Genomic DNA, 26,374 nt, shown 5'->3' with positions numbered 1-26,374 from the left:
GATAAGAGGACCTTTTACACAGTTTTCACAGTATCTGCGTGAAGCCAGAAATGCCTTGGGAGTCCAGCTGTAGGCTGCCATGTTGTCCATGTGTAGGCAGACATCCCTACAGACAGAAGTAAGGAAGTCCTCTGCTCTTCTTTTACGATAGCTGTCAAGTCATGAGAGAAAGAGCTCACAGGGCATGTGTCCTCTACAAACTTTGTTAAATGTGGCACTTATTATTTTACAGCATTTTACTAACTGTTTTTTTAGTCAACCTTTGCATTAGTTGGGATTGGATAATACAAGCAAACAATTTGGAGAATATATATTCATACTCAAAAAAGCCTTCAAGAATATCATTGATCTAGGGGCGCCTGGGTGGCGCAGTTGGTTAAGCGTCCGACTTCAGCCAGGTCACGATCTCGCAGTCCGTGAGTTCGAGCCCCGCGTCGGGCTCTGGGCTGATGGCTCGGAGCCTGGAGCCTGCTTCCGATTCTGTGTCTCCCTCTCTCTCTGCCCCTCCCCCGTTCATGCTCTGTCTCTCTCTGTCCCAAAAATAAATAAAAAACTTTGAAAAAAAATTAAAAAAAAAAAAGAATATCATTGATCTAATCCAAATTAGATGACAAAATAGCTTTCTGACATTACTTGTTGATTTTGCCAACTTGAGTAAAGTTAATGTTAGTCAATGAGTAAATGTTACTCAAGCTTTGTCATGGCCATGGGACAAATGATATCTTAGGGATGGTTTACATCTGAAATTTAGATCTGTAGTTTGACTTTTTAAATTTTTTTTTCAACGTTTTTATTTATTTTTGGGACAGAGAGAGACAGAGCATGAACGGGGGAGGGGCAGAGAGAGAGGGAGACACAGAATCGGAAACAGGCTCCAGGCTCTGAGCCATCAGCCCAGAGCCCGACGCGGGGCTCGAACTCACGGACCGCGAGATCGTGACCTGGCTGAAGTCGGACGCTTAACCGACTGCGCCACCCAGGCGCCCCTGTAGTTTGACTTTTTAAAGACTGAGAGAAATGCTACCTATTTAAATTACCATTTATTTAAGGGCCGCCTGGGGTGGTTCAGTCAGTTATGCTTCAGACTCCTGATTTCGGCTCAGGTCATGACCTCATGAATGGAGCCCTATGTCGGGCTCCGTGCTGATGTTGTGGAGCCTGCCTGGGATCCTCCCTTTCTTTCTCCCTCTCTTTCTGCCCCTCCCCCACTTGTGCTCACTCGCTCTCAAAATTAAGTAAAAATTTTTAAAAAATAAATTCTCATAGGGGCACCTGGGTGGCTCAGTCAGTTAAGCGTCTGACTTTGGCTCAGGTCATGATTTCACAGTTCTTGACTTCGAGCCCCACCTCGGGCTCTGTGTTGACAGCTTAGAGCCTGGAGCCTGTTTCAGATTCTATGTCTCCCTCTCTCTCTCTGCCCCTCCCTCACTCATGCTCTCTCTCTCTCTCACACACAAAAATAAATATTAAAAAAATAATAAAAATAAAAATAAATTATCATTCATTTAAGGTATTCAAAAGAATGAAGAAAGTCCTTAATCCAAATCTTATAGAATAAAATATGTAAATAATATATCTTACACATTGTAATATATATCTTACACATAATATATATCTTACACATTGCCCTACTTAACTATTCATGGATAGAAATAAGAATAAACTGATACAACATACTAGTCCTGTCATCTTGAAGACAAGGATTAGGTCTTCTTTGTTTGAGGATCAGGCCAGTACTGTGCTTAAGAGCCAGTGCTCCTAAATCGAATCCAGTGCTGCTCATTACTACGTGTTGTTGAAGAAGCCCCTTACCTTCTCTATACCTGTTTCCTCAAGTATAAAAAGAACAGTGCTAGAACCTTCCTCATGGAATCATTGCCAAGAATAATTAGATATAATATATAGATTATTTAGAACTGTGCCTGGCACACAACTCCTATAGATATGTTAACAACTACTACCACTGCCATCATCACCATCTGAATACCCGCCCCCCCAGAGCTTATACAACAGTGTCTACCACATAGTAAGGGCCTGCTAGATATGTATTGGCTAATGAATGATGAATAGAAATTTCAAATGAAAGATCCTCTCCTTCATTTACTATATTTGGAGTGATTGGCTAAGATGATTTAAAAAAAAGAATTTGAATTTTGAGGTCAGATGACTTGATTTTAAACTCTGAACAAACCACTTCAGCTAAATGTTTATATAAAAATCACTTGACCTCCCTGAGCCCCTACTTTCAGAGGTGGTAACAATTAGCTGACACATATGTAAGGCTGCATCATAATGCTTCATGACAGATGCTCAGGAGAGGTTAGTTCTCTGTCTGCCACCTTCCCTCTCAAAAGCTAGTTACCTATCTAGTGACAGACACAATAAGATTTCTGGGACTTAGAAAAGAAAGGGAACAGGAAAGATAAATCGTGGGGAAGTCTAGGAAGTTTTCTAGGAAGAGATAACCTTAAACTGGATCCAGAATGGTGGGAGGACGTCAACATCCTGAGAGGCAGGGTGAGGATGATGTCATGGGAGTGAGGCACAGAGCAAGAACTGGAGCACAGGCAACCACTTTGGCAGGAGCAGGGGGCTGTGTAAGTATCATTAAAGGAGAAGACAAGTATAAGTGGTAATATTTGTGAGTCTGAATATGAAAGTTTTCACCAGGAAATAGGAAGTCCGCAGGACCCTTGAGCACAGGTAGGTGTGCACTGGTGCTTGGGAAGTTTAGTCTGCTAGCTGTGGGTACAACGTGGAGGCAAGACTGACAGGACGTGATTGCATCAGATGAGACATTCACATATTGTGGAGTGAAAGGAAAGCACAGAAATAAGAGGAATCATCTCTCAACAGGCTCAGGTTGCTGAGTATAAGGGGAGAGGGAGGAAGAGTAAGACCATCCCATTGTTTTGAGTCTGAATAAAGGACAAAGAAAAGGGAGAAATAAAGACTTTGACTGGAGATCTCACCCTGCTTGAAGATTGAAAATAAACATTTTCCATATTTGTCATAGACTTATAAACTGTGAAACTATGGCTTTATCATTTGTTTCACAGAACATTCAATATGTGGATTAAGGAAAATGCTAACTGATAATCACAGTTATGAAAATATATACTTCTTGGTTTTAAGAAACCAAATTACAACCTAGGTAAACCCTATCTACCCAACATATTATATTATCCATGTAAAGGAAATAATTTTTCTGCTATCAAAAGGAAAAATAGAATATTAAGATAAAGTATTTTTAAAAGAGTTATGAATTACACTAGAAAGAATTTACATCTTAATTGCAATAACAATTTGCATAAATAAGCCACTATTTACCAAAATTTAGTCATTTGGCAATCATTTACTCATTACATGTTTTAATAGTCAATTTCCTGAGAAATGCTGGAGGGATTGGCTTATCACATAAATCACAGACGGTCAGCATATAGCCTAATCTCTGCCCCAAATTATCTCAACCACTTTTACCAAATCAGTGCAATAATTAATTTTTTTAGAAAATCTAGACCCCCACTTGCCAATTCATTCAACCAAAACCAAATGTCTGGCACATACTGAAACGTGGCAGGCTCAGGTCTATGGACAGACTTTCTCCTTCCACGGGTCTCTGATTCAAATCTTAAGTAGGATCTTAGTTGTTTAATCAAGGCTCTTTGACACAAGGAAAATGGAGATAAGTGCTTTCCTGATTGGCAGAAGTAAATGGTATTGTTTACTTCTTTAGAGCTGCTAAAGGAGCTAAGGCAATTTGGAAATCTGAACAAGCAAAGCTGATTCTGTTTTCAAGGGTAATTATTTCATTGTTCCCCTTCTATTTACTTCTTTAAATTGAACCTGTTAACTAACTAAGTTTAATTTTGTTACAAAAAAAAATGAAAAAGAAAAGAGAAAAAAAATTATTCATGTAAGCCTTCACATTATTTCTTTACATTCTAACTTCCTAAAACTTTTAACTTCCTCTATACTGAGAGAGGAATGATGTATGCCACTTACTAAATCCTGGAGTCTTAAAAGATTGAATATTAAAAAGTTATACATAAAAGCCTGGATTTGAACCTTTATTATAAATACAAAAATATGAAAAAATGATAATGATATATTTACGATGTGTCACCTTTGTTTAAAATAATTCACTATATCATTCTAAGCCAATTCTATGTCTTGGGAGAAAAGAATATGCAGTGACATATGGCTCCCACAAACTTGAAAATAGTCTACAATATTAATATATTAATTTAGATCATCATCCTCACCACTATGATTATTTGCTTAACTAATATGTTCCATTCACTACATGCTTTACATGCAATGTCTCATTTATTTCTCACAAAAATGCTGAGAGGCTCAAAATACTATTACCTCTATTTTGCAGATGAGCAAACTGAACTCAGCAAGATCAAACAAATTACTCATGGTGGGACAGCTTATCAGAGACAGAGCTGGGGTACAGTCTTAGGCTGCCTGACTCCAAAGGCCATAAACCACAGTTATGCTGCCCCTTGATATCATTTCTAATATTCTATTAACCAGAAAACATAACTAAGATAAGATAGAGCACTTGACTCTAATTAGGGGGAGGAAAGGATTCTATGATTTCTACTGAGAGTTATGTGTAAAGGTATAACTTTAGAGCTTCCCAGATTAGACTACCTAGCAACCATCTAACTCAGTGAACTATAGGAAGAAGATTTTGTAAACAAACCTTTCAACAAAACTACAAGTTTCTTAAGTAAGTAAGCCCACTCTGTCTGACCCAAAGCAAGTTTTCACGATCATTGCCATTGGTCTTGGCTTTCCAATCCATTGTGTATATTCCCGTCACATAACGGGAATATGTGTAATATGCATACAATTCCTGGTAGAAGTTCTGCAAAAAAATATATTCGAAAACATTTTTGGAAAAAAATGGTAACTTGTGTATTTTTCAATAGATAACTGTCATCTAAAATCTTATTTTGTACATTCTTGAGTCTTAGAGTGTATTCTGGTTTCTGGATTTGTTTTCTTTCATAAAATGACCACTTCATTCAATGTTTGGATGAGATAAAGACAGTATATTTGCAGCCCTAGAACCCAAGTATATACCAAACTCTTAAATTTCACTCTACCAAACTCTTAAATTCCACTCTGCAGCTGCGAACCACTAACCTCCTCTTCAAGAACAGTAAACCATGTCATCAAATACACAAAGGACACCAAGTGTTTGTAGAAAAAGTGAAAAAAACTTGAATGATTTCAAGCCTGTGTGCTACACAGAGCTTTGCATCCAATATAAATTCTGACATTTGAGAATAACAGCCTAGTATTAACCAGAAATGGAGCCCTGGCAAAGCCATCAACCAGCAAGCCTCACAGAGAACACCAACACTCAAAGATGGGGAAAAAATGTAATTTATTTTTCTCATTCTATATTCGTATAAGGTTTGGAAGGCTGGTGAATTATATACTCAAAATATTTTCTAAGAATATAGCTCTTAAAGAAGTAACTCCTATATAGCTGTTATTTGTGGGCATTTGATTCAGTCAACTTGAAAGGTAATTTAAACTTCTAGTTTCCTTAAATTGAAGCTATAGTGCTATTAACTTTCTGCTTTCCCAATCAGAATCATTACACTCCAAGGACAAGTGACTTGTGCACTAGTGGATGACTTGGTTGCCGGCCTAGTGTTATTTGGAAAACATTAAAAAGGAAAAACTGGCCTATTAGTTTTCTTCATCTTCCTGGTTCCTGGTATTCCACCATTACCCATTGTTCTTTTTTTAAATGTGAATATTCTTGAAAGCACAAAAATTTACACCCTATAACACTCCCTTGAGGATCAATAGATTTCTCTTTGCCTCAGGTGGAGAAATTCAGGCTTCATAAGGGGGAATGAGTTTCTGGAAAGGACCCTAGGATGGAAACCAGTGGTAGAAGGAGGCAAAATAAGGTGCTGGATGCAACAATTACACAAACTCTGTCTATAATTTTCACAAAAGCTTTGGAAGGTTCATTTTATTTGCATTTACCAGAGTAAATAATGTTTGAAAGGTTCCAAACCAAAATCTGTCTTCCTCAAAACCCATGTTCTTTTTCCCCTCCATGGCAAGCTACTATTAGAAGGAGATCAATACACAGAGAGTGACTGGAATGGAGACTTAATAATCAACAATGCCATTCCCTATAAAACAAGATGTTTTTTTATTTGTCTGAAGTCACATAAGCAACATATCATGAGTAACTGAACACTTGACTGCTCATAAAATTCTTGAGAGCTCCATGGAAATAGAAAAGAATACAGCATTTTGATTCAGAAATAAACGGATAAAAGTCTCAGACTGTCAGTGTGTAATTGACAGATATTAATATCTCTCAGTCTTAGTTTCCATTAGAATAATCTCATAAAAGCATTATTTTTTTATGTAACTTAATTTTACTCTATTCAAAAACCTCTCAAAATCCATTCGAAACTTGTAATTCCAAAATCTTTGCCACATTGAAGAACCCAGTACAAGCAATATCAAACAATTTGAAGAAATATCTAAATAACTGACAGATTTAAAAAAATTTCTTCTGCCAGAAAAGTTAACTTGTGCAACTATTTAACTGCATAATATGTATTAACTGTCAATATGTTTTCCACTGTAACATATACTAAATAATATGAATATATAAAGTTTGCTTATGTATATTTATACACAAGACTAGATTTCAAACTCTACTGGAGAAAAACCATGGGAAAAAAAAATTCAATATGTCAGATACCCCATGTTATTTGGAATATCTTTTTGTACTTACCTTTGCACATATGTTTGACATTTTGTAATCTGCACTATTTTGAAACAGTACATTGCACTATGAAAATGATTAAAATAGAGTTGAAAAATTATGTAGCTTCCCAATTCTCAAAGAGATCATCTTATTTTGATGAAAATGCAGCCTAAAATTAATTGCAATAATCTAGCATTTATTTTAGCTATCCCAGACCTAAAAAATTAATCAGAAGTTTCTGCCATACAATTATCTAAAGGATGCAAAACTTCCCTTAAAGTAAAAATAAGGAGACAACCAGGTTAACAATAATATTGTGGGATAGTAATTAATGCCCACAGACTTGTTATGTCATTTTCACTGACTCCTTGAAAGCTAGTAACATGCTCAACTGGGGAGCTTAAAAGCAGGGGCAGTAATGGACCTATGCTCATTGGCTAATGGCTCTTAGAACCAGATACTGGGAATAGAGGAGAGAGGACTGGTGTTCATTATGTCTAAGACCCATGACATTCCACATTAAGTAGTGTGAACTTGTCAATTAAATAGTAAAAGATTGACAACTCAATAATGCTTATTTATTAAATATGCTTTACTTAGAAACATATTGCATTGAATTTCAGTTGTGACTATGAGTTATTGGTTCATGCTGTAACCACCTCCAGATTATCTACATAAGGTGTGTTCTAGAATGTCAGAGTGGTCATCCACAGCTCACTAGGCTGCAGACTCCCATGCCACCAGAGGCGGGCCCCAGCTCTTCCTACAATAGCTCCCATGTTCTCCTCTAGTCCTTGGAACAGTCTGCCAATGAGAATAAAGCCAACTACATCTGAAAGCAATACAATAATTTTCATCAAAATGAAGTGAATCCGTTTTTAAACATTTGCTGTCTCTTTTGACTTCCCTCTTTTAAACTGGGAGAATTGCTATCATTTTGTTTTACTGGTTCTCTCATTTCCTGGATACATTTATCCAGATGTTTGGACATTTTTCTCTATCACCCACACTCACTCACTACCAAACTTCACTTTGTCCAACTTTCATCAGGTCGCTGGGTCCTCTCTAGAGGCACTTCAAAATGAAGAGTTCTTCAGAACTAGAAATAGATTTTTTTCTTCCCATAAGGAAATTGTTTCCTTAATGATGACATAATCATTTGTATTTAATAAACAGAGTTGTTTTTTTTCCAGGGAATTTTAAATGATAACATTTAAACCCACATTTAGTCTGAAATTTCTCATCCTATCATTTTCCAATCTGGGTGAATCATGAGAGAAAAAAAAATTTCTTCCATCAACATGTGGAGACAATTCCTTCAGAATGAGCCTGACCTAGATTTCAGGTGGTAAAGTAACTAATTAACTTACTGGAGAAGAAAATCAAATATACAATTTTAACCTACTTTGTGTCTTCATCAACCTTATGACTTACTAGGTCTGAATGAGACTTCTCAAAATGTTTGAATATTTAAAATAATAATTTTTAAGAATATTGAATATTGAAGATAATAATCAGAAACCCACCAGAAAGAAAATACAGATCACAAATTACTCTCTTTTAACAGGCACAATAATGGAAGTCACCAGATGTGGAATGTCAAATTCATTTAATGCTAACATCCAAAAACTCCAAAAATCAGATGTTGATTTAATCCCACATCTGCATAATATAGTAACAACTGAAAATAATGATAGAATCATTTAAAATAATGGTCTAGCAGCAACGTTTACACAGGTGCAAAAAAGCATTTGTATTAAATACACTGTATTTTAATTATATTTAATTTACAATCAATATTCTGAGGCAACTGGGTGACTCAGTCGGTTTAGTGTTCAACTTCAGCTCAGGTCATGATCTCAAGGTTTGTGGGTTCAAGCCCCGTATCGGGCTCTGTGCTGATAGCTCAGAACCTGGAGCCTGCTTCAGATTCTGTGTCTCCCTCTTTTTCTGTCCCTCCCCCACTTGCACTCTGTCTCTCTTTCAAAAATAAATAAATATTAAAAAAAAAAACATTTAAAAATATTCTGCTTGGGGCCATATGAAATGCTGGAAAGATTTTGTTACCACATTGTATTGAAATGATTTAAGTGCTTTGAGACTGAGGACATTTCTTATTTCTATGTGCACCACCAGACATAGCATAGTGCCTGCCTCAACAGGCACCTGCCCTTGTGTCAACTGCCCAAGTGCAGATTCATAGACCTCCCCATACTCCAAAACAGAAACTTTTGGGTGGATCATGGAAACCTACACTTTTAATAAGTGTAGCCTTAATAATAATAATAATAATAATAATAATAATGTCCTCCAGATGTTTCTTATGTACACTGATGTTTGATAGCTACTAACATAAAGACCTACTCAATAAATGCTTGGTGACTTTGGAACACCAATGTGTAGAATGTACAAGAAGTACATTCAAATTCACCATTGGAAAAATGTTACCTGGGCGCTAAGCCCAGTATCTTTCTTCAGAGAGACTGATGATACTAAATTGCCATATTTTCTCATTCTTGTTTTCATTGATTAATAAGAAAAATTCAAATCGTATCTGCTCCACCTTACAAATCCTGTCACTGGGAATTCAGGAATTTCCTTTGTATAATCAGAAAACTCCTTTGAGTACTCAGTCTCTTCCTAGCTTTCCCTTCTCCACGCTAGCATTAACTTGTCTGAAGATACCCACTTCTCTTGAGCCTTTCAAGTGATGGCTCAAACCAAGTACCTCAGGGTGCAGAGGGAATGCTGGTATTATGGACTGAATATTTATGCCTCCAAAGTTCATCTATCAAAGCCAAATTTGATAATATTTGAAGGTAGATTTCGGAAACAGTTAGGTCATGAGGATAGAGCCATCATGAATGGGGTCAGTGCCCTCATAAACAGAGACACAAGAATGCTTTCATCCTCTGTCTCTGCCATGTGAGGACAGAGCAAGAGTTGGCCATCTGATTAAGGTCCTCAGCAAGAACTTAATCAGCCCATACCTTGATCTTGAACTTCTCAGCCTTCTAAATTTTGAGAAAAAAAATATTTGTTCTTTAAGCCACTCAGTCTAAGACAACTAAAATCCCACTGGTTCTCCACTGCCACTTCCAGAGCAATAAAGAGGTTAAGGCTGTAAGCCAGGTGAGAGACTATGGCAATTTAGACTAGAATTTGCAGTGTCGGGGTTAGTGAAAAGTGCTGGGCTTTGAAATATCAGTGCTAAGACTCAGTGCTAAATTCTCTTTGAACTCTGTACCTTCTCTTTAGGCGAACTCACCCATTTCCATTACTTCAATCACCACCTGCACATGAATGATTTACATTTACATTTCCCACCACCATCTGTCCTTTGAAATTCAGACTCTTATAACCAGTTGACTATTTGGCATCTCCATTCAATTTTCTCAAAATCACCTCAAAATCACCATTTTAAAGGTTAAAATCATAATTTCCTCCCCCAAAGTTTAATCTATTGTAGCATTTCCCATCTCAGAAATGGCACCACTGTCTACCCAGTTGCACAGTGGTCATGGGTTCCTTCTATTCCCTTATCTTCTCAGTCTATTAGTGAGTCTATTTTACTTCCTAAATATTAGGTCAATAGACTTTTCTGTATCTGTATCACCAATCCCCTGACCCAAGTCACCATTTTCTCTTAGAATAGTTTAAGAACTAGTTTCCTTATAAATCACTTTTATTCCTGCTGTAGTTTCTTTTCCACAGTGCAATAAGAGTGATGCTAACAAATGTCAATAGCTTTCCACTGCTTTTATGATGAAAACCAAAACTTTGGGTGTGGTTACAAAAGGTCCGATCCTACATACCTCTTCCATCATATTTTCTCAGTTTACCCTTAGACCCAGAAGTGGGACCTCTGCTGGACCCCTCACTTTAGACATTTTCCCATATCACAAACACACACACATACACACACACACACACACACACACACACACACACACACATGCACAATATGTGTGTGCACATATAAAACATATTAGTTGGGTGCCAGAGTGGTGGCTCAGTCGGTTAAGCAACCAGCTCTTGATTTTGGCTCAGGTCATGATCTCATGGTTCATGAATTCGAGTTCCACATTGGGCTTTGTGCTGACAGTTCACTAAGCCTGCTTGGAATTCTCTCTCTCCTCTCTGCCCCTCCCCCATTCATGCTCACTTGTCTGCTTTCTCTCTCTCTCTCTCTCTCATTCAAAATAAATAAACTTAAATTAAAAAAAAAACATATTAAGAAACACATGGGAGCTTTGGTCACTAGAATAAGAACATAACCTTGACACAGTGGAACTCATTTCCTTAAAAATCTATTTCGTGTGGTGCCTGGGTGTCTCAGTTGATTAAGTGTCCAACTTCAGCTCAGGTCATGATCTCACAGTTTGTGGGTTCAAGCCCCACATCGGCCCCTGTGCTGACAGCTCAGAGCCTGGAGCTTGCTTCGGATTCTGTGTCTCCCTCTTTCTCTGCTCCTCCCCCAATCATGCTCTGTCTGTCTCTCTCTCAAAAATAAATAAATAAATGTTAAAATATATATATTATAAATATATATATATAATCACTTTAAAAAATCTATTTCGTGATTGATACTCATGACTGATACTCAAATGTGGAACATTTTTCCACATCTCTTCCACTATGTCCTCAAAACAAAAGATCACAGTCTCCAAATGCCATGAAGATTTATAGACAGTTTACACCACTGCTAACAGCAGTGCTTTGGAATGCAGAGGGGATATTAGCAAATTCATAGATAAGGGCTAAGTAAATCAATTAATTTGTCAAAACCTTCTTCTCTGATATCATGAATATAATAGATGGATGTATCATTTTGTAATATTTGAATGTTTCATAAATATTTTTTTTTCCTGACAGACTATAACCTACATGAGGGCAGGGGCTGTGTCTTTTTTTGCCCACTCTAGTGTTTAGCATGGCCATATACTGAATAATGAATACTTGCTGATTAAATAAGGTAATAAATTAAGAAACAGACAGAAGTGGTGGAGGACCTTGGGCAAGTCACTTTAAAGTATCTCTTAATTTATTACCAGAAACGAAGATAAAGGCACCCATCTCATAAGGTTGTTTATGACAGTAACAACATAAGGCCATGAAGAACACACAGTGTTCCTGCACACGGTGATTCAGTGAATTATAAAGGATGAGGTTTCTCTTCACCATGGTCATGTTTTCCCAGATCCCACCACATTTATTAATGCTATGCTTATTTTTTCCAAATTTTCAGAACAAATTGCCTGGAAACTAAATCATAATGTGCAATTACCCTGGAAAACTAAACCCAATACCTCTTTCGATTCTTCTGCCAGAGTTTTAACAAAAGATGAGAATAATAATGAACCAGTACAGCTTAATTTTAATTACAGAGGAGACATTTTACTGAGTAATTCTATTTGTGCTGACACAAATACTGATCCTGTATGATACTGCATCCTTTGACCCTTCATTTGTAACTCAAGACTCTTTAATTCTCTTCTATTTATTTGCAAATATCATTAGAAGAGTATATCAGAAAATCACATTTGAACTTATAATCTACATTGGAAGATATTTATATAAATTACCATTACTTTTACCATATTAATCTTCTAACATGATTCTAATTACATTTGTCTGAATATAGATGTACTTAGTTCCAAAGCTCTGGCTCTCAGTACTTTGATCCCCTTTCTCCTCCAATCACCTCATCCTTCATACAGCTTCACCCACTCACTCACTATGATCATAGTTTAGAATTTGTCACTACCAATGTTTACTGACCTACCAAATCTCAATTTCTAGCCACTCCTCTCCTTTTTCCTCAAACCCCCCAAATTTTGCTCCCTATCCTCACATTCATTTGATGGCCTTGTTTCCTTTTCCTCTGAGAAAAACAAAAACAAAAAACAGAAGTATGCCTCTATTCTCTTTATAACACAGCAGCCAGATTGATCTTGTTAGCATATAAATCAAATAATGTCATTCCTCTGATGAGAAACCACTCTTTCATGTCTTCTCATGGTGGTCAGCATAAAAGCCACACCCTATAATGGCCTAAAAGTAAAGTTTTTAAAAGGTATTATTGATAACTGCACTAGGACAACAGACATGAACCGGGAATCTTCCAAGCAAACTGAGAAGGGTATTTCACCTACATGAATCTGGCATCCATTAACTCTCTGACCTTATCCCCTACTGGTTTCCCTCTTGCTCACTCTATCACAGCTGCAGGGTGCTCCTTATTGTTCCATGAACATTCTAGGCCCACTTCAGTCTGGGGTGATTTCACCACTATTCTCTTTGCTTTAAACATTCTCCAAGATATCCTCTCCATTTGTTCCCTCACCTCCTTCAAATCTAGACCTTCTATTGGCCCACGACCTAAAATCACCATACACTTAGTCTCTATCCCCTTTTTCCTGCTTTATTCTTCTCTTTAGACATTATCACCATCTACTATACAATATATTTTACTTATTTATTTGGGTATTATATGTATTCTATCCAGAAGATAGAAAACAACAAGCAAATTAAATCCAAATAACGCAAAGGAGAAAGGAATCAATTAAACAGAAAACAGACAAACTATGGGAAAAATTCACAAAGACAAATGTTGATTCCAAAAAGATATAAGTGCTTTGAAGGGCTAATAATGAAAAAAGAGAAATACACATTACCAGTATCAGGAAAGAAAAAGAGGTTATCCCTACAGCTCTATAGATATTACAAATGTATTAAGTGAGTATTATGAATGACATTATGCCAACAAGTTTAAAGGCATAAAGATTGGGAAGAAAACTGCCTCAATTTGAAGATGACATGACAATACAAATACAAGTTTAAAAAGCAACCACTAAAACTAATATGTGCATTAAAAAGATTGCAAGATACAAGGTTACATACAAAATATAAGTCTATCACCATATACCAACAACATACATTTGAAAAATGAAATTATTTTAAAAATTTAATTACCACGTGATCAAAAATATAATACATTTGGAAATAAATTTAACAAAATACACATAAGACCTCTAAAAAAAAACCTACAAAGCATTTCTGAAAGAAACTAAAGACCTAAAAAAAAAGGAGAGGTATACTTTGTTCATTGATAGAAGTGCATAATATTGTTAGGATGTCGATTCTTCTCCAATTGATTTATATATTCAATACCCAAGCAAGATTTTTTAAAAAAAGAGAAGCTTCTCCCAAAATTTATATAAAAATGCACAGGCAAAACAATGTTGTAAAAGAACAAATTTGGAAGACTTGCATTCCCTGACTTCAAGACTTATTACAAACCTACAATAATCAAATTACTTTGGTATTGATACAAGGATAGACAAATTGAGAATAAAGTCCAGAAAAAGACCCATACTTATATAGTCAATGGATTTTTGACAAAAAGGCTAAAGCAATTAAATGGAGAAATGGAAAAGGAAAATCTCTCTTTTTTTTTAATGTCTTTATTTTACTTTTGAGAGACAGAGTGTGAGTGGGGGAGGGGCAGAGAGAGGAGACAGAATCTGAAGCAGGCTCCTTGTCAGCGCAAAGCCTGGCGTGGGGCTCTAACTCACGGACTGTGAAATCGTGACCTGAGCTGAAGTTGGTCACCCAACCGACTGAGCCACCCAGGCACCCCAAAAGGAAAATCTTTTTGATCAATTAGACAGAAAACCCTTACTGATACCACATAAAGCAATCAATTTGAGATAAATCATAGATTGAAGTGAAAACCGTACTGTTCATAAAGTTCTTAGAAGGAAATAGGGGAGAATAACTTTACTACTTGAGAGTAGGGAAAGATTTAGAACTGGACACAGAAAACAATAGCAAAGGAAGATATTGACATGTTGGTCTTCCCCAATGTTAAGATACCTGCTCAGTAAAAGACATTGTAAGAAAGGAACAGCCAACCACACAAGAGAAAATATCCACAAGATATCTTACAAAGAACCTGTGTCCAGAATATATTAAAAAATCCTACCACCCAATAATAAAAAAGACAAACAACTGAACTTTTCAATGAACAAATATGAACCAACACTTGACAAAGGAAGATATAAAAGCCAAAAATCACATTAGAAAGTGCTCAACATCGTTAATCAATGGGATATTCAAATTAAAGCCACAATAAGATACAATTTTAGGGACGCCTGTATGGCTCAGTTGGTTAAGCATCCGGCTTTTGGCTTTGGCTCAGGTTATGTTCTCACAGTTTGTGGGTTCAAGCTCCACGTCGGGTTCTGCACTGGCAGTATGGAGTCTGCTTAAGATTCTCTCTCTCTCCCTACGTCTCTGCCCATCCCCTGCTTGTGTGCTCTCTCTCTCAAAATAAATAAATAAACTTTTTTAAAAAAAGATACAATTTTATATTCATTATAATGGCTAAAACTAAATAAACTGAAAAGAGCAAGTGATGCATAGCAGATTAATCAGAACTCTCCCGCATTGCTGATAAGAATGTAAATGCTACACCGCTCTGTAGAAGTGTCTCTCATTGTCCTGCAAAGTTAAATATTTACCCCTAAAGTTAAATATCTTACCACATCCACTCCTAGATATTTACTCAAGACAAATGAAAACATATGTCCACATGAAGACTTGTACACAAATATTTATAGTTTCATCATTATAGCCCTAAAGTGAAAAAAAAACTCAAATGTCCATTAATAGGAGAATAGATAAACAAATCATACTATGTTCACAAGATGGAATACACTTCAGCAATAAAACAGAACTAATTATTGATTACAAAACATGAGTAAAACTTACAGATATTGTACTGTGCTAATGAAGTTGAATGTAAAAGAATACATATATTTGAAATTCTAGAGTAGGTAAAATTAATCTTTGGTGAATAAAATCAGAGGGAAAAAGTTGCATGAGAGGAAAAAGGTATTGACTGAAAACGAGCTTGAAGGAAATTTCTGAGTGACAGAAATGTTCTGTACTTTGGCAGGTGTATATGTTTCACTTTGGCGTGTACATTTGCCTAAATTTATACTTGGGTGCACTCAAGAGTTTTACATCTTATGCAAGAAAAAAGGTATAACCTTGATATCTTTTATGTAAGAGAGTAAGAAAAGCTCCCTTTTATGTAAAACTTGTAACTTTTATGTATTTATACCTTTTACTGTTACCTTCAAAAATATATGTAAACAAATATTGAACTCTAGTTAGGAGATTACTCTTTCACAGTAGTGTGGTTTAGCAATTCAGGAACTATTTTCTAGGTATTCTAGGCTAGAAGGGGAGAAACAGAATCAGTAGTGTGTATGTGGCATGTGTGCGTGCGTGTGTGTGTGTGTGTGTGTGTGTGTGTGTGTGGCGAGAGAGAAAGAGATTTGAAGGAATTGACTCATAATTCTGGGACTAGCAAGTCTGAAATCTGCAGGGCTGGCTGACAGGCTAGAGACCCAGGGGAAGAATTGATGTTGCAGTTTAGAGTCTGAAGGCATTCTGGAGACAGAATTCCCTCTTCCTTGGGGAACCTCAATCTTTTTCTTAAGGCCTTCAATTGATCATATGGAGCCTACATACATTACAGAGGGTATCTGCTTTACTCAAAGTCTATTAATTTTTAAATGTTAATCACATCTGAAAAACAACTTCACAGCATCATCTAGACTGGTGTTTGACCAAACATCTGGGTACCATACCCTAGTCAAATTGACACATAAAGTTAACCACCACAGGAGCGCCTGGGTGGTTCAGTCAGTTGAGCATCCGACTTCAGCTCAGGTCATGGTTTCGTGGTTTGTGGGTTCTAGCCCAGCATCGGGCTCTGTGCTGCTGACAGCTCAGAGCCTAGAACCTGCCTCGGATTCTGTGTCTCCCTCTCTCTCTGCCCCACCCCAACTCTCACTCTCTTTCACAAAAATAAATAATAAACATTAAGAAAAGAAGTTAACCACTACAAAGGGAGTAACAACTAAGAAAATGGTGAAATTTAAAATGTACCCTGTGATACTGGATTGAAGTTAGAGGTATCACTATGAACACATAGTTTTCAATAAGTAGATATAGACATGGGCATGGACATTAATATAGGTATAGCTGCATTTACACACACACACACACACACACACACACACACACACACACACACACATTCCCTACTTCTGTCTGTTGAGAGAGGCAAGAAGCAATAATAGAACAGTAGTGATGAACATAACTAGCATTCTACGCTAAAACACAGAAGAGCTTCTTGGAGAAAATGCTGATTCAAGGGCTGGGGCAAGAAAAGCCCACACTGAGCCTAGAATATCTTGTGGTACAAAAAAGTACTCAAATATTATGCAAACAATGCAAAAGAACACAGCTACCAGCTTGGAGCGGCTCCTACTAAGCATAAATAAACTTCGGGACAATGAATAAACAACTGAGGGAAAAGGAAAAGCTCTCCCTTAGAGTAGGATGGTACTGTAATAAATTTAGAAGAAAGAAAATCATCAATAGATACTAATAAAACTAGTAGATGGAGTTTTTAAAAACAGCATGGTTCAATCTCCCCACAAATACATATTAAACCAAAAAGAAAATTATAGAGACACCTGGTGGACAACATCTTAATGATCAGTAGTATTGGAACAAATTCACGTCACGTAATTCCTGATACAATGCACTGACAAGGACATCATTACAGTGGTATTTCTGCCAAAAAAAGATAGATTGAATGTAATCATGAGAAACTATCAGATAAACCCAAACTGAGAGTCATTCTACAAAAAACTGATCCATACTCTTCAAAAACATTAGTCAAGATAGTCAAAGAAGGCTGATAAATTGTTCTAGATAAAAACTGACTAAAGACTAAATGCAGCACCTATTTGGATTGATCCATTACTAATCAACTGTTGGCTGGATCCTATATCAGGGGAAAAATACTATAAAAGAAATTATTGCAACAATTGATGGAATTTGAATATAAACTCTGAATTGAGTAATAGTATTACATCACTATTAAGTTAGCTGATTTCATAATTATACAAGATAATGTAAGAAAATCTGTTTAGCAAGTACACACTGAAAAATTATTGCAAAAGGGCACAATATCACTATAATATCTCCAACTTATACTTAAGTGGTTCAGAAAACAAAATACAAACATATGTAAATATTCATACATGTGTTTATAAATATATATATGTAAATATAAATATAATATAAATAATATTTATATTGTAAAGTGTCATGTATATAAATTTAATTATAAATTTAATAAATACATAACAATTTATCTTATAAAATTTATATACATATATATACATGTAAATATAAAAATAAATTATAGCAAAGCCAAATGAGGCAAATGTGAACAATGGTGAACATGAATTTAAAAATACCCATAGTTTGGGGTGCCTGGGTGGCTCAGTCGATTAAGTGCCTGACTTCAGCTCAGGTCATGATCTTGAGGTTTGTGAGTTCAAGCCCTGCTTCGGGCTCTGTGCTGACAGCTCAGAGCCTGGAGCCTGCTTCAGATTCTGTGTCTCCCTCTCTCTCTGCCCCTCCCCTACTCACACTATATTTCTCTCTCTCTCTCTCTCAAAAATAAACATAAAAAAAATTTTTAATAAATAAATAAAAATATCCATAGTTCCCTCTATTGTTCTGGCAACTTTTCTCTAAGTTTGCATATCAAACTATAAAATAAATCAAATTTGAAATTACCAAAAACCGGGGCGCCTGGCTGACTCAGTCAGTGGAGTGTGCAACACTTGGTCTTGGGGCGGTGAGTTCAGGCCTCATGTTGGGCATAGGGCTGCCTTAAAAAAATTACCAAAAAACAGAATTTTTTTACATGTCCATGATTTTTCTCATGCACAAAACAATGCCTACCACATAATAGGCATTCAGTTTATTAAGTTTATTAAAGGATAGATGAATAAACTTATTTTCTAATGAATATAAAAGCTCTTTGTAAGTTTGGAAAACACTGTGAAACAGTGAACGTTTTATTAAAAATTGGAAATCCAGCATTTATAATTCATACCACATTTTTCAGTCCCCAGATAATCATATTATAATAAACCATGCAAATATTTTTATCTGATTGGACAAAATTGAGCACCGAAATAAACAAGTTATCCCCCAATCATTGAGACCCTTCACCCAAGGGGACTTAACCTTTGGTCACAAGGCTAAACAGGCAGTTAGTCTCTACTTCAACCTAAACATGATAAATTAGCTCTTAACTCTCTCTCACAGGCTGCACAACTTTGTGTTAAATATTTGACATATTCTCAAAAAGGTTTAAGGATGCCTGCAGAATAATTTAACATAACATATTCTCTACTTCCTATATGATGATTCCCTCATTTTTACTACCTGGTGCAACACGTAACTAAATCAGTAAAAAAAAATCCAGTTCATGATCCCACCATCCAAACCACTTGGGCCAGAGTGCATGTTTGACTTCATGAGAGTTTGAGAATTGTTAAAAACAAACATCTCAGCATTTGAATAACAAAACATAACAATTTTATTACTATTTTGAGGACTATTTCACAAACACTAGAACACATTTATTAAAAGCAGCTTCCTTGTATCCTGAACGAATAATAACAGAAAAGCAAAACTATTATTTAGTGAGAAAATTATTCTTTCAATATCTGAAACCTACCAAGATTTTTATAAATAATCTGCTTGTCTATTTCTATCAAAATCAATGCAGTTCTTATTGTAATGCATAGCTGAAAGTTTAACAAATTTCAAAACCATGGCTCTGTTTAAGGAAGGAAACAATGTGAGAGATGCTGTCAATATTTATTGATTGCTGTCTTTGTGCCAGACACTGCATTCAATTTGAATATGCAGATATGAAAGATTCAACTTGAGAGTGGATATGGCTCAATAATTCAGGGAAGGTGTCTGATAAAAGCTAGTTTATACCTAGCTGAGTTTTGAAGATTCAGTAAGATCTATGCAGGTAAAGAAAGTCAGGGAAGGTATTTGTGGGAAAGGGAACAGCAAAAGTGAAGGCAAAGAGGTTGGAAAAATATGGATGTTTGAGAAATTTCAAAGAGTTTGATAAGCTTGAGGCAAAAGTTGACCCAGATAGTGTGATAAAAAATGATACTGAATAGTTTATCATGGACCTGATATTAAGGGGCCTAGAATGCCATGGCAAGATAGCAAAGATTTGTGATTCTATCCAAGCAACTATGGAAAACCAGTCAGGAAATTGCAACTGAGAGGTGACATGATCAAGTTTATAAGAGAACATTTACTCTCATGGGTAATATTAAGTGCATTCAGGATGGTCATAAATTCAATGTAGGTATTTTGAAAGCCTACTAAGTCGATGATTAGGGAGAATAAAACACAGAAGTATAATTTTTTCCCCTTCTGTCCACATTGTCCACCAATAACCCATAAAACTAAAACACCACACACACACACACACACACACACACACACACACACACAGGGAAGGTGGCTTCCACTTGGTGATATTGAAGAAAAGCAGTGAGTCTGGGGGACAGGCTTACACATAGAAAAGTTCATTGACCTCTTCCCACCTGAGTCCTCCACACAATAAACACACCATGTCAGAGCCCTGGGTCTTTTTTTTTTTTTTTTTTTTTTTTTTTTTTTTTTTTTTACTGAGATATAAAGACATATAATATTGAGTAAGTTTAAATTGTATAGTATGTTAATCTGATACACATAAATTGCAATATAATTACCATCTTAGTAGCTTTAGCTAACATCTGTATCATATCACGTAATTATCATTTCCTTTTGGGGATGAGAACATTTAAGATCTAGTCTTTTCACAACGATAAAGTATATAATACCGGGTTGTTGACTATAATCACTATGCTGCACTTGGATCTCCAGAACTTCCCTTTTGGTTGCAAGTTTGGACCTTTTAACAACATCTCTCCAGTTCTCCCACCTGCCAATCCCTGATAATCATCATTCTATTTACTCTCTGTTTTTAGATTCCACACATAAGTGAGATCAGACAGTATTTGTCCTTCTCCATCTGACTCATCTTGCTTAGCATAATGCCCTCAAGGTCAGTCAATGTTGTTGCAAATGGCAGGATTTCCTTCCTTTGTGAGGTAGGTCAGTAGGCCCCTATCTTTTTATATATCATTGTTCCCAGGTCTCTTTTGGGGGGTGTGAGCAGGCTACCATTTCCTCTGCATCCTGCTGCACAGTTATGCTCTGCAGTGGTTTCCCAGGTAAACTCTGAGATCCAGACTTGGGGTAAAGTTGTGGGAAGCCTCATTTTGACCACAGATTTAAGCTTCATTTTCTAATCTAGCCTTAGCAATAATAAAGCTAATATTTCATTTTTATCTGAATGCCATGCATAATTCTGTTTGATTCTCAGAGAGGTAAATAGATTTCATAGAACGAGATGACCAAAGGTGAAGATAAAGGTGGAAAGGAGACTCAGAGGCAATCCCTCCACACAGGCCTCTCTCAACAGCTTCTCTACCACAGTCAGAGCTGTGAGCTCTGAAATTCAGAGAGCTGAAATTCAGTCAAAAGGTCAATGATTAATCTAGTTTTGAAAACAAATCTCTCTCTAACATAGTATCTTTGGTCTGAGTGGATTCAGACAGAAATGCCTTGGCAGGACATTCAGGGAAAGAAGCAGTGCCAGAACATATATCCTTATCCTGCTGTACTAACACAAGGCAAACAGACCTCTGCCCACTTGCTATCCATCACTCTTCCAACAGTCAGTCAATGGCAGGACTGGAGGATCCGGTTTTATTAACACCACATGGCTACTGACTTCCCTGCAGGTAGGCTGAGACTTGGAAACTCCCCACACCCGCCCCCGCGGGGAACTACCAGCAATGATTCACATTTCTGAGAAAAGCTCTGGTAAGACATTAGTATGCAAAAGGAATTTGTTATTTAAAATAAAATTACACGTGTCCGTGACATCTCACACTAATATATATGAAATGAATCTCATTTTTTTCCTTTTCTACCATTATGATTTGAAATCGACATAGAGCCAAAATACAATGTCCCATCATCTGTTGGCTAATATCTTTTCCAGCTCCCTCTGGACCTATGTTCCCATGTTGTGAAATTCAAAACTATCCAAAGAAATTGTGTGCTGTGAGTTGCAATCTTTTCAGATAACTTGCTGACTTCACTATTCTTTTGTTTTTAATAATATTGAGAATTAGGACAAATGTCACAGAACTTATCAACTGAAATCAATACAGCATTTCAGTAGAGTATGGGAATGCATGACCTCTTAATACATCCTGAGGGATAAACCTTTTTAAAAAATACTAAGAGACAAAGACAAGTACTGTATGATATCACTTACATGTGGAATCTTAAAAAAAGTTAAACACTGTAAAAAAAACAAGGTTAAAATGGTGGTTACCAGGGGATGGGGATGGGGGAGGTAAGAGTGGTAAGATGGTGATTAAAGATACAAACTAGTATTAAACAAGCCATAGAGAACTAATGCACAGACTAATGAATATAAAAATTAATATTGTACTATAATTATGTAATCTGATAAATATCACTACATTGGCAATCATATATGAATGTACCAAAGTAACATGTTGTATACCTTAAATTTATACAACACTACATATCAAATTTATTGAATTTTAAAAAATATTAATGTTTAAAGAACTGGGTAAAAACAAACACATGTCCTTTATATATTTAATATTAATAAACAATTCCAGACACAAAACTTTGTTTGCAATACTGACTGAAGGGCATTGATGTATTATATATCCTACTGTTTTTATAGTCTGGAATGTCAATTAATTTAAGAAGTATTTATTTGAACTACTTCTTGCTGCTACTAATATAATAAAGATATTTTTCACATAATCAATTTCTTGACTATTTTTTCACATAAAAGAATCCTTTGTTTTCCTCCTCAGGAAAGTAGGCATTGAAATGATGTCTTTCTATTTGTCTGCTTTTCCTTTTCTTCTAAGAAATCACTGAATTTCAAAGAAAGCATTGAATCACCTGGCACATAGTCCTCAATCTATATTTGCTGAATGAATGAATGAATGAATGAATGAATGAATGAATATGATCCTGATTCATCACTGCAAAGGGGAGAGGTAATTGGAGTGAAAAAGATAAAAGAATAACTTCCTTTTAATGAGCAAGGCTCCTGTTTTTAAAAGAGAAAGAAAACAGTAGAAAACTAGAGAAGAGTATCACGTAAGAGCTATTTTTTTTTCATTCAGACACACACACACACACACACACACACACGCACACACACACACACTAACCCCATCTACATCATGCCTCAAAGCTAAAGTTGGTTTACAAGGAAAGCTGTATAAACAGAAAAGGCAGAATTTTCATATGTGCTTTTTTGTATTCCAGAACACATTGCCCTGGTTATTTCTCTTTACTTCAAACAAAAACAATGTTCAATCAAGAGTCTCTAATATTTAGGAAATAGGTGTTTGGAGAACACAGTCATCTAGTGCTGACATCTATACAGTAATCATATGTTACTCAGAGTAAAACATAAGTTAGGAGTCTAGAAAGCAACATCTTTTAAGTTTTTAATAATATATTCACATGTAAAACTTATTTTCAGATTAAAAATAGTATTACTCAATTGACTCCACTAAAGAGACTCTATCAGGTTTGTAATTTGGGTAAATAATAGGCTATTTGTATCATATTTACATAAATTAAATATCACAAATGATTCAGGAAATTTGTAACATTTAAAATGATAGACTAGGCTATATGCTAACTAATTTGGATATAAATTTTAAAAAATAAAAAATAAAATTAAAAAAAAATGATAGATTAGGGACACCCGGGTGGCTCAGTCAGTTGAGTGTCTGACTCGTTGATATCAGCTAAGGTCATGATCCCAGCATCGTGGGATAAAGCCCCACACTGGGCTCTGCACTGAGCATGAGGCTTGCTTAAGATTCTCTCTCTCAGGAGCACCTGGGTGGCTCAGTTGGTTAAGTGTCCAACTTCAGCTTAGGCCATGATCTCACGGTTAGTAAGTTTGAGCCCCACATTGGGCTCTGTGCTGACAGCTCAGAGCCTGGAGCCTGCTTCGGCTTCTGTGTCTCCCTCTCTCTATGCCCTTCCCCCACTCATGCTCAGTGTCTCTCTCTCTCTCTCTCTCTCTCTCTTTTTCTCTCTCTCTCAAAAATAAATAAACATTTAAAAAAAAGATTCTCTCTCTCTCTCTCTCTCCTTCTGCCCCTTTGCCTGCTTGCACACTCTTTCTCTTTCTAAAATAAAAAATAAAAAATAAAATAAAATGATGGGTTAAAAGGTTATGCTTACCCCTAGCTTAGCTTTATTACAAACCACAAAGAAATTCTGTATTAGATTTGGCTAATGCTATGGTCCCTTCTAAAAAGTAAAAAAACAGAATTTTTTTTAATGAAAAATCCCTCTGAAGCTTACAAGGCAAATAACGTCATAAATATATTGATGATTCTGGGCGTGTGTCTCATTTACGGCACTTTAAGTTTGTTTTTAGAGAACAGAATTGACATTCAAAAGTGAAAAAACTAGGTAAAAATTAATAAATACAGTATAATCACGTGTATATCTTGATAAAAGTTGGTTTATGAGTAGAAAAACATCTGAAAAGACATATTTTGTTAGTGATTTTTTTCTCTTTGCTTATATGCTTTTTTCAAATATGTTTTTATAATACGAAAAGTTATACTTAGGTTCAAAATTTATACTAATCATTTGCTAATTGAAAATAAAATATTAGTCACTTTCATTTTTTGATTTCAAGAAAAAGGCTCACCGTTGTGTGCTCCTGTATCCACAAACAAGAAGACTGAGCTCTGAAAAGCCCTCGGTTCCCTTATCTGAGGCCAGTAGAGCAGCTACATCTTATGCTCATTTTGACAGTTCAGTTAGTTGCCTCTTTATTCAACAGATGAGTGATGAAGCTCAGCTACATGAATTATAGTTACTTTCCACATTTCTGATTTGACCTAACTTGCTATCTCTTAGCTGTGGGTCTCATTCAACTTTTAATTTTCTGTGCTCGGCAGAAATAGACCTTATTGAGGATGTGCACTCCGACCTTCCTGGTAGTGAGTTAACTGCCCCTTTTGGAAAATCCAATGCTTTTGAGGAAAGTGGCAGTTTGACAATTTGATTGAACATGCTGGTCCATCTAACCTAGAAGAGACTTCAGGCCTAAACTCCAGATTAGAGTTATGTAGTGGTAGTTTAGTTAGGTTTTTATGCTTACAAGAGCAGGATGTTATTTTCTTAGTTAATAATTGAAAGCAATTTTCATGCATTGAGTTCGATGGGCTCCTCAAACTTCACACCAGGATGTGGAAGGGAGATCAGTTTCCTTCACTCCTTTCTTGTCCCCCTCCTCCGTATAATCCCGCCACCCACCCAAGAGCATCTGGACACATGCTACTCCAAGGAAAGTCTTCAGAGTCTTCACTTCACACCTGGATGGAGCCAGCCATACAGATAATAGTGTCTTTTTATCCCCGTTTAAACCACAGCGTTCTGTGGAAGTGGCTGAGGTGGGTTTTCCAGATCATGTCTGTGAAGTAAAAAGGTGAAGAAACTGAGGCCCCAGAAAATGAAGCGGTTAGACTGGGTGTTTCCATATGGGGGGCTGCCAGCTGAGGGCCCTCTGTGTGCAGTGCTACCAGCCATGGGGGGGAGTCAACACTAAAGTCCCGAGTGTCTGTCATGGCGGACATAAAGCAGATGGCGACGCCACAATTAACTTGGGCGTCTACTCGCTTCACATTACCTCCTTGCATTTCATTGGCAGAGTACTAAACCAACGCCAGCCAATAATCAACTATCACACAAGCTCCACAGCCAGAGACACAGACAAAACTGAGCAAAAACTCAGTTAACCAGAGGTTAACCATACACTCTTTAATTGTCTTTTAAAATGTATTTGCACTTTTATCAAGAAAGTTGATTTGAAAAGTAATTACTATGATGTTTCTACTGAAAAAAGGAAGCCTCTTGTACACCCTTTCAAACTGTCCCCAATCCCTCCAAAAGAAACCAATTTCAGGTGTCTTTAGCTGTTTCTTCTGGTATCTGTCTCTATATTTCTAAATAACAGATTTATATACCTTTTTCTTCACTTGACAGTTTCAGATATTATCTCTCAGTTTCCTGTAATGAAAGATGAGGATTTAACTGTTTTATATTCCCACATTCTTTCTCTCTCTCTTCTTCTGTCTACCAAAGCCTAACAGACTGGGATTTTATCAGAGCCTAATTGACCTAGGGGAAGGGAATTACTCAACTTCAGTCCTATCTAGCCTTGTTATTTCACTTAAGGGTAAGAAAAACAAAACAAAACAAAACTGACATGCACTTGCTTAGGTCATAGCCTGGAGGCAAGGGCCTAATCATTAAGTATAAAAACAATCCCTGTCCCCTCACACCCCACTACCATATGTTAGGGCTCCTGTATAATAACAGGGGGTTATGATGGAAAACAGCACCTTACTGAAGGAGAACCCAAAGGTAACAGGGAAAACAACAACAAGGATATTAGAGGAAATTTTAGCCACTGACACCTACAGCTATAGCAAGCAATAAACACAGCATAACTCCTAGGCAGATAAGCAGAAAACTTCACACTAAAGG

General features: G+C 36.4%; 1 long non-coding RNA gene across 2 annotated transcripts in view; it reads right to left on the bottom strand.

Moving 5' to 3' along the window:
• Positions 1 to 26,374, bottom strand: part of LOC111559720 — a 431,348-nt gene that overhangs the window by 108,452 nt on the left and 296,522 nt on the right. Inside the window, exon 8 of one of the 2 annotated variants that reach the window (XR_006594110.1) lies at positions 18,437 to 18,531. The exons of the other annotated variant lie outside the window; for it this stretch is intronic. This is a non-coding gene — a long non-coding RNA (uncharacterized LOC111559720). The remainder of the gene's footprint in view (positions 1 to 18,436; positions 18,532 to 26,374) is intronic. 2 annotated transcript variants of the gene reach the window in all.

This window comes from Felis catus, chromosome A1 (genome assembly GCF_018350175.1).
Source record: "Felis catus isolate Fca126 chromosome A1, F.catus_Fca126_mat1.0, whole genome shotgun sequence".
Taxonomy (NCBI): domain Eukaryota; kingdom Metazoa; phylum Chordata; class Mammalia; order Carnivora; family Felidae; genus Felis; species Felis catus.
Note: the sequence above shows the minus strand (reverse complement) of the source record. Positions and strands in the feature narration are given on the sequence as shown.